Below are 5894 nucleotides of genomic sequence, written 5' to 3'. Positions count from 1 at the left end.
GCCTGGTATTCTTTCCATCATGTTGTGAAAGTGACTTTTAACCTGCCCTGGAGGAGATGGGGGGGGGTGGGAGTTGAACACAAAGTATTCCAACAAAAGTCTAAGATCTCTGAGGGGCAAGTACTGCTTCACTTCTATAACTGTATCCCTCAGGGTTTAGAACTATCACATAGGAAAATCTTAATACATTCCTTTTCATCCATTCATCCATCCAGCCATATGTCTTTCTTTTGGTTTATTCTTTGTAGATGAGAAAAGGAAAATTGAGTTGACCATGCATTTCTAAAATAATATCAATAGATTAACAAAAACAAAGGAACAGAAATTTTCTTTGAATTTCAAAAATTATAATGAACATAGTACAATTCAATTAGTATATATTAAATACATAGATACTTAGATGTTAGATAAAAGATAGACAAATGTTGGACAATAAATAGATGGTTAGACAAAGAGATACAGAGAGAGAGAGAGAAAGAAGACAGACATAGAGAGCACATTTGTTAAGCACATTCATTTGCATCTGATTTTTATCAGAGACTATGCTGTATGCTGTGGATACTTGTATTTGATTTTAATACTACCCCTGTGCACAAGATCCTTACATTTTAGTGGGGAAAATATGCATAATAAAGAAACAGATAATAGAAGGAATAGTGTATTTCCCTAGTTTTTTTTTAGAATAATCCAGAATAATGACTTGGTGAAAGAGAGAAAGAAAGAAAGAAGAAGAAAGAAAGAAAAGAAAGAAGAAGAAAGAAAGAAAGAAAGAAAGAAAGGAAGGAAGGAAGGAAGGAAGGAAGGAAGGAAGGAAGGAAGGAAGGAAAGGGAAAAAACTCAAAAGCTCACCTATAAGGGACTAGCTTCTCAGGAGCAAGGTTTTAGGTTTAGATCTTGGAGAGTTATGGAAGTCAACTGGATTAAAAGCAGCATGGTGTGAAGAAAATGGGGAAAGCAGTATGGAAACCTGTTTCTGTCCAAAATAAAGCAAATGTTCACATGTATGCAAAGTCTGGGAACATGTCCAAGAGATACATAGTCAAAAATAAAGTAATCCCTGCCTACAAAGAGCTCATCTTTGGTTGGGGAATACAAAATGTGCAGAAAATAAATAAATATAAGACAATATAAGGAGGCATAAAGTGCTAACATCTAAGGTGATGAGGGAAGGCTTCATGGAGGTGGTAGCACCAGAGCTAAGCCACGAAGGAAGTTGCATATCCTAAAGCACACATATCATTCTACTTAGTGACTATTTATGAGTTTTGGGTGAGAGTGACAATATGGAAAAAGTTTCTCAAGAAGTATCATAATGTCACAGATAATTGAATTCTAGAGCTAGGGCTGAATTTGACATCAGAGACCAGCAGGTTCAATCTTTACATTTTACATATTGGAAAACTGAGACCCAAAAAAGTAAATTATTTGTCCAGGGTCACATTGTTAATAAGGCTTAGAAACAAGATTTGAACACAAATCCTCTGACTTTTGAGTCTATATTTTCCCCACTATATTATATTATGTTAATTCATTGGTTGCTGGAAAATTATCAAAGATGGAAAATACCAACAGTTAAAGTTAACCTTGTGATTAGAACTTTTAGATAAGTGTTCTCTTTTTTCCTTACCTTGCTGCTTTACTCACTCACTGCAGAAAAGACCAGGGTACATATACCTGGAGGCTATCTGTATTTAATCTTGTAATAGTTTCTGTGGCCTCAGAAAAATGTATTACCTGTTGACCAAACTTCAGATGATGAATGTCTCTGCATTTCACTTAGCATTTCCTCAAAATTTCCTCAAAGTAGAAATTGAAGGTTTTGTGGTTGTTTTTTAAACTCAGGAGGACCTTCTAGAGACTTTATTCTGTGGACATAAGATTCCCAGAATTGAAAAAAAAAAAAAAGCAAACAAAATACATACACACACACACACACACACACACACACACACACACACACACACACATCCCATTTCCCCCAAACTTTATACTTTTCCCCACCTCCTTGTTACCTCAGAGGGCTCCATCATTCTTTTAGTTGCCCAGAACTCTAACCTGGGAGTCATTTTCCACTCTTCATTCTCATGCCCCTCAATATCCAATCAATTATTTTATTTCTCTCTCATTTTGTCATCTTGTCTCTACACTCATCACAGTCATCCTAATCCGAGAATTCATTTTCTAATGTTTGGACTATTGGAGTTGCTCTCCCTAATTCTAATATTTTCTGATATTTCCCTCTCTCCTAGACACTTTCTTCAATGCTGCCAAATTGATAATCCTAAAACAGATCTGAGCATGTCTCTCCATACTCAAAATTATCCAGTAGCTTCAAGTTTAGTATAAGATCACATGCAAAATCCTTAGGCTATTTTGTCAATCATTTCATATTATCCTTATGCATTACATTCTAGTCACATGATTCCTCTTCTATTCCTTATATATTAATGTCTTTCCCTGTTTCAGTCTCTCTGTGTCTCTCTCTGTGTATGTCTCTCTATATCTTTTTTTGTCTCCTTGTCCTTTTCTGACTCTGTGTTTATATGTCTCTGTCTCTCTGACTCTGCATTTATATCTCTGTTTCCATCTCTGTCTTTCTGTCTCTCTGTCCCTCTATGTTTGTGTGTGTATGTGTGTGTGTTTCAACAGTCACAACTATTAAAACATTTTAGTTCCTTCAAGGCTGAGTGTAAGTTTTTGTTTGCAGGTGTGTCTGACTCTGTGACCCCAAATGTTTTTTATTTAAAAAAAACTGGAGTAGCTATTTCCTTCTCAAGCTCATTTTACAGATGAGGAAACTGAGGTAAAAAGAGTTGGGTGACTTGGCCAGGATTATACAGCTGATGATGTTCATTCTTTGTTTTAGCAGAAGATAATGACATCAAGGGAGGTGATGCCATGACAAGAACATGAAATGGATTTGAGTGTGCTAAATCACAAGCCTCACCTTCTCCTCTGGAGTCATCTGGATCCAGTGGTCAGATATGAATCAGGATATCTAGAGATGACCTGGATTGCAAGACAATCAGGATTAAGTGACTTGCCCAAGGTCACACAGCTAGCATATGGCAAGTATCTGAGGCCAAATTTGATTTCCTGTCCTTCTAACTCCAAAGCCAGAGCTCTATCCACTGTGCCACTGGAAGGGTCTGAACCGGTCTTCCTGACTCTAGTCCAGATATTCTATCCATTGCGCCACCTAGATTCCCATCAGTTTTAAGTACAATCTCCCATATGAAGCATTTCCTGGCTCTCAAAGTTCTTAATACTTTGCCCCACAAAATATTATCTTTTGAAGATAATTGTATTTAGTTATCTTTGTGCTTGTCTTCTGCTTCCCTTCTTTTTTTAATTGATATTTTATTTTTCCACTTACATGCATGAAAGTTTTTTAACAATCATCCACTTGCACATTTCTAATTTACACATTTTTCTACCACCCCCAGACTTCCCAACTCCTCCCCAAAGCACCAGTCTCATAAAATGTGTACATGTACATTTGTGTTTAATGTTTTATATATATATATATATATATATATATATATATATATATAATATGTTATGCCTTCTAATGCATTATTATCAAGATTTATCCATAAAAGCCCATGAAGAGAGTTACAGTTGCAAAAAAAATAAAAAACAGAATGAGGTCCCAAATGTCAAACATTCACATTATTAGATTACGCTGAACAGCTCTACTTCTCAACACTTTCCCTTGCAATCATTACACTAATTATGTAAGATTTGAATTTTCCCCTAAGGAGGTTGTTCTTTGCATTATTCCCTGGTTGTATGACTCTCAAATCTCATTTTGACTCAGTTCTCAAGGACAAAGTCTTATATCCTCTCCCACTTAGTGTATGCATTATATCCTGCTTCCTATAGGTCAAATTTTCAAAAATCTTCCTAACCCTCCTGGTCCCCATTGCCATTGTTTTTCTCAGTATGTCATAATGACTTGAGTTATTATATTTACTATTCTTGCATGTAGATAGATATTCTTATTTGTAAATGGAAAAGATACTGACAGAATAAATACAAATACATTTAATTCATTTACAGAATCACAAAACCCATAGATCATAGGTTTTGATCTCTTTAATCCAGCTCTCCCATTTTATCAATTGGAAACAAGTACAGGGAGGGAATAGGACTTTACCAGGGTCACACAGATAGTAACAGGTCCAGTTGAAAACTAAACTGAGGTTGTCTAACTGAAAGTTCAGTGAGAGAGAGAGAGAGAGAGAGAGAGAGAGAGAGAGAGAGAGAGAGAGAGAGAGAGAGAGAGAGAATTATTAGAAGTGCTTGCTGTATGCCACTAGAATAAAAAAGCATACACATTAGTGCCTGCCCTCAGTGAGCACTAGCTTACTGGAGATCATATTACTAACACTTCCCACTAAATTGATGTCATTGTTGTTCATTTGTGTCCAATTCTTCATAACCCCATGGACCATAGCACACCAAGCCCTTCTATCCTCCATTGTCTCTCAAAATCTGTCTGAATTCACATTCATTGTTTCCATGAAATGTCATTCCTTTCAAGCTAAATATCCTCCATCCTTTCAGTTGTCTTATAGACATATTGGATTCCATGTAAACTAACTCACTAGAGTCAATTATTAAATTTTTATCGTGACCATTTACACTCAGAAACTAACAAATGCTACATATCAGAGCTAAAAGTATTGCTTTATTGATTGATATTAATGGAAGTAATGGAGAAAATGTTAACAATACAAATTAAACTCAAAAGTATGTTGTCCATATAGAGCCGGTTTTTACACATTTACCTGCATACCATTTATTGATTGATTGATTTTGCAAGGCAAATGGGGTTAAGTGACTTTCCCAAGGCCACACAGCGATGGAATTATTAAGTGTCTGAGCCCGTATTTGAACTGTTACTCCTGACTCCAGGGCCCATGCTCTATCCACTATGCCACCTAGCCGCCCCAATTGCATACCATTTATTAATCCTCACACGATTGCTTTCCATCTTCCAAATATAGCATGCCTCAGTCTACTCTAAAGGTTGGCCAAATATGTTTTGATAAGAGGAAAGGAAAGTAAGACTATCTCCTATCTAATGAGAGTCACTCTGCTTCTCTTAATGCAGTCTGGCATGACTATATTGATCCACTAACTCACATTTTACTTGAAGTGCACTAAAATCTCCAGTTCTTTTACATATGAACTACTATCTCCCCCTCCAGCTTATACTTAAAAATTAATTTTTGATTAAAATATATTTCTATTTTCAGCATTTATTAGATGCCTCCTGTATAGCAATGTTTCTGATATCCTATGAATTTCACATATCAGACCCTTAAGCAAAAAGGATTCAGATACTGCTTTGATAAGATTTTGGAAAAGGTTACTTCTGTAGAGTGAGAAGTCATATCTGACACCCTGCAAAGAATTCTACGACACCACCATTTTATAGTTGTTTGTTGTTCAGTCACTTTCATTCAGGTCCTACTCTTTGTGACACCTTTTAAGGTTTCCTTCTCAAAGATCCTGGAGCAGTTTGCTATTTTTCATTTTGCAAACAAGAAACTAAAAATACCGCCCTCTCCATGTTCTAGATCACATATAACCTAAGAGCAATTCAATACATTCTCCTCTGTTCTCTTGGTCACCTTATGCTGACTTTCAACCAAAGTCCTATACTCAGCTTTCCCTTTGGGTTAGAATTTAATGACTCTCTTCACTCCATACAGGTAATGAAAAGAGAAAGTGTGCATAGAGTATGGAGACATTCAAGACACAAGCTTTGTGAAATTTTCTGTCCTTTTGGGAGGTAGGGGTCCATGTGACAACACAGCACAAGATTAGATGGTGAGGTTTATGGTTCCTGAACCCAGAGACAGTATATCAAAGTTTGATTCCCA

The sequence above is a fragment of the Macrotis lagotis genome, chromosome 6 (genome assembly GCF_037893015.1).
Source record: "Macrotis lagotis isolate mMagLag1 chromosome 6, bilby.v1.9.chrom.fasta, whole genome shotgun sequence".
Classification (NCBI taxonomy): domain Eukaryota; kingdom Metazoa; phylum Chordata; class Mammalia; order Peramelemorphia; family Peramelidae; genus Macrotis; species Macrotis lagotis.
Note: the sequence above shows the minus strand (reverse complement) of the source record.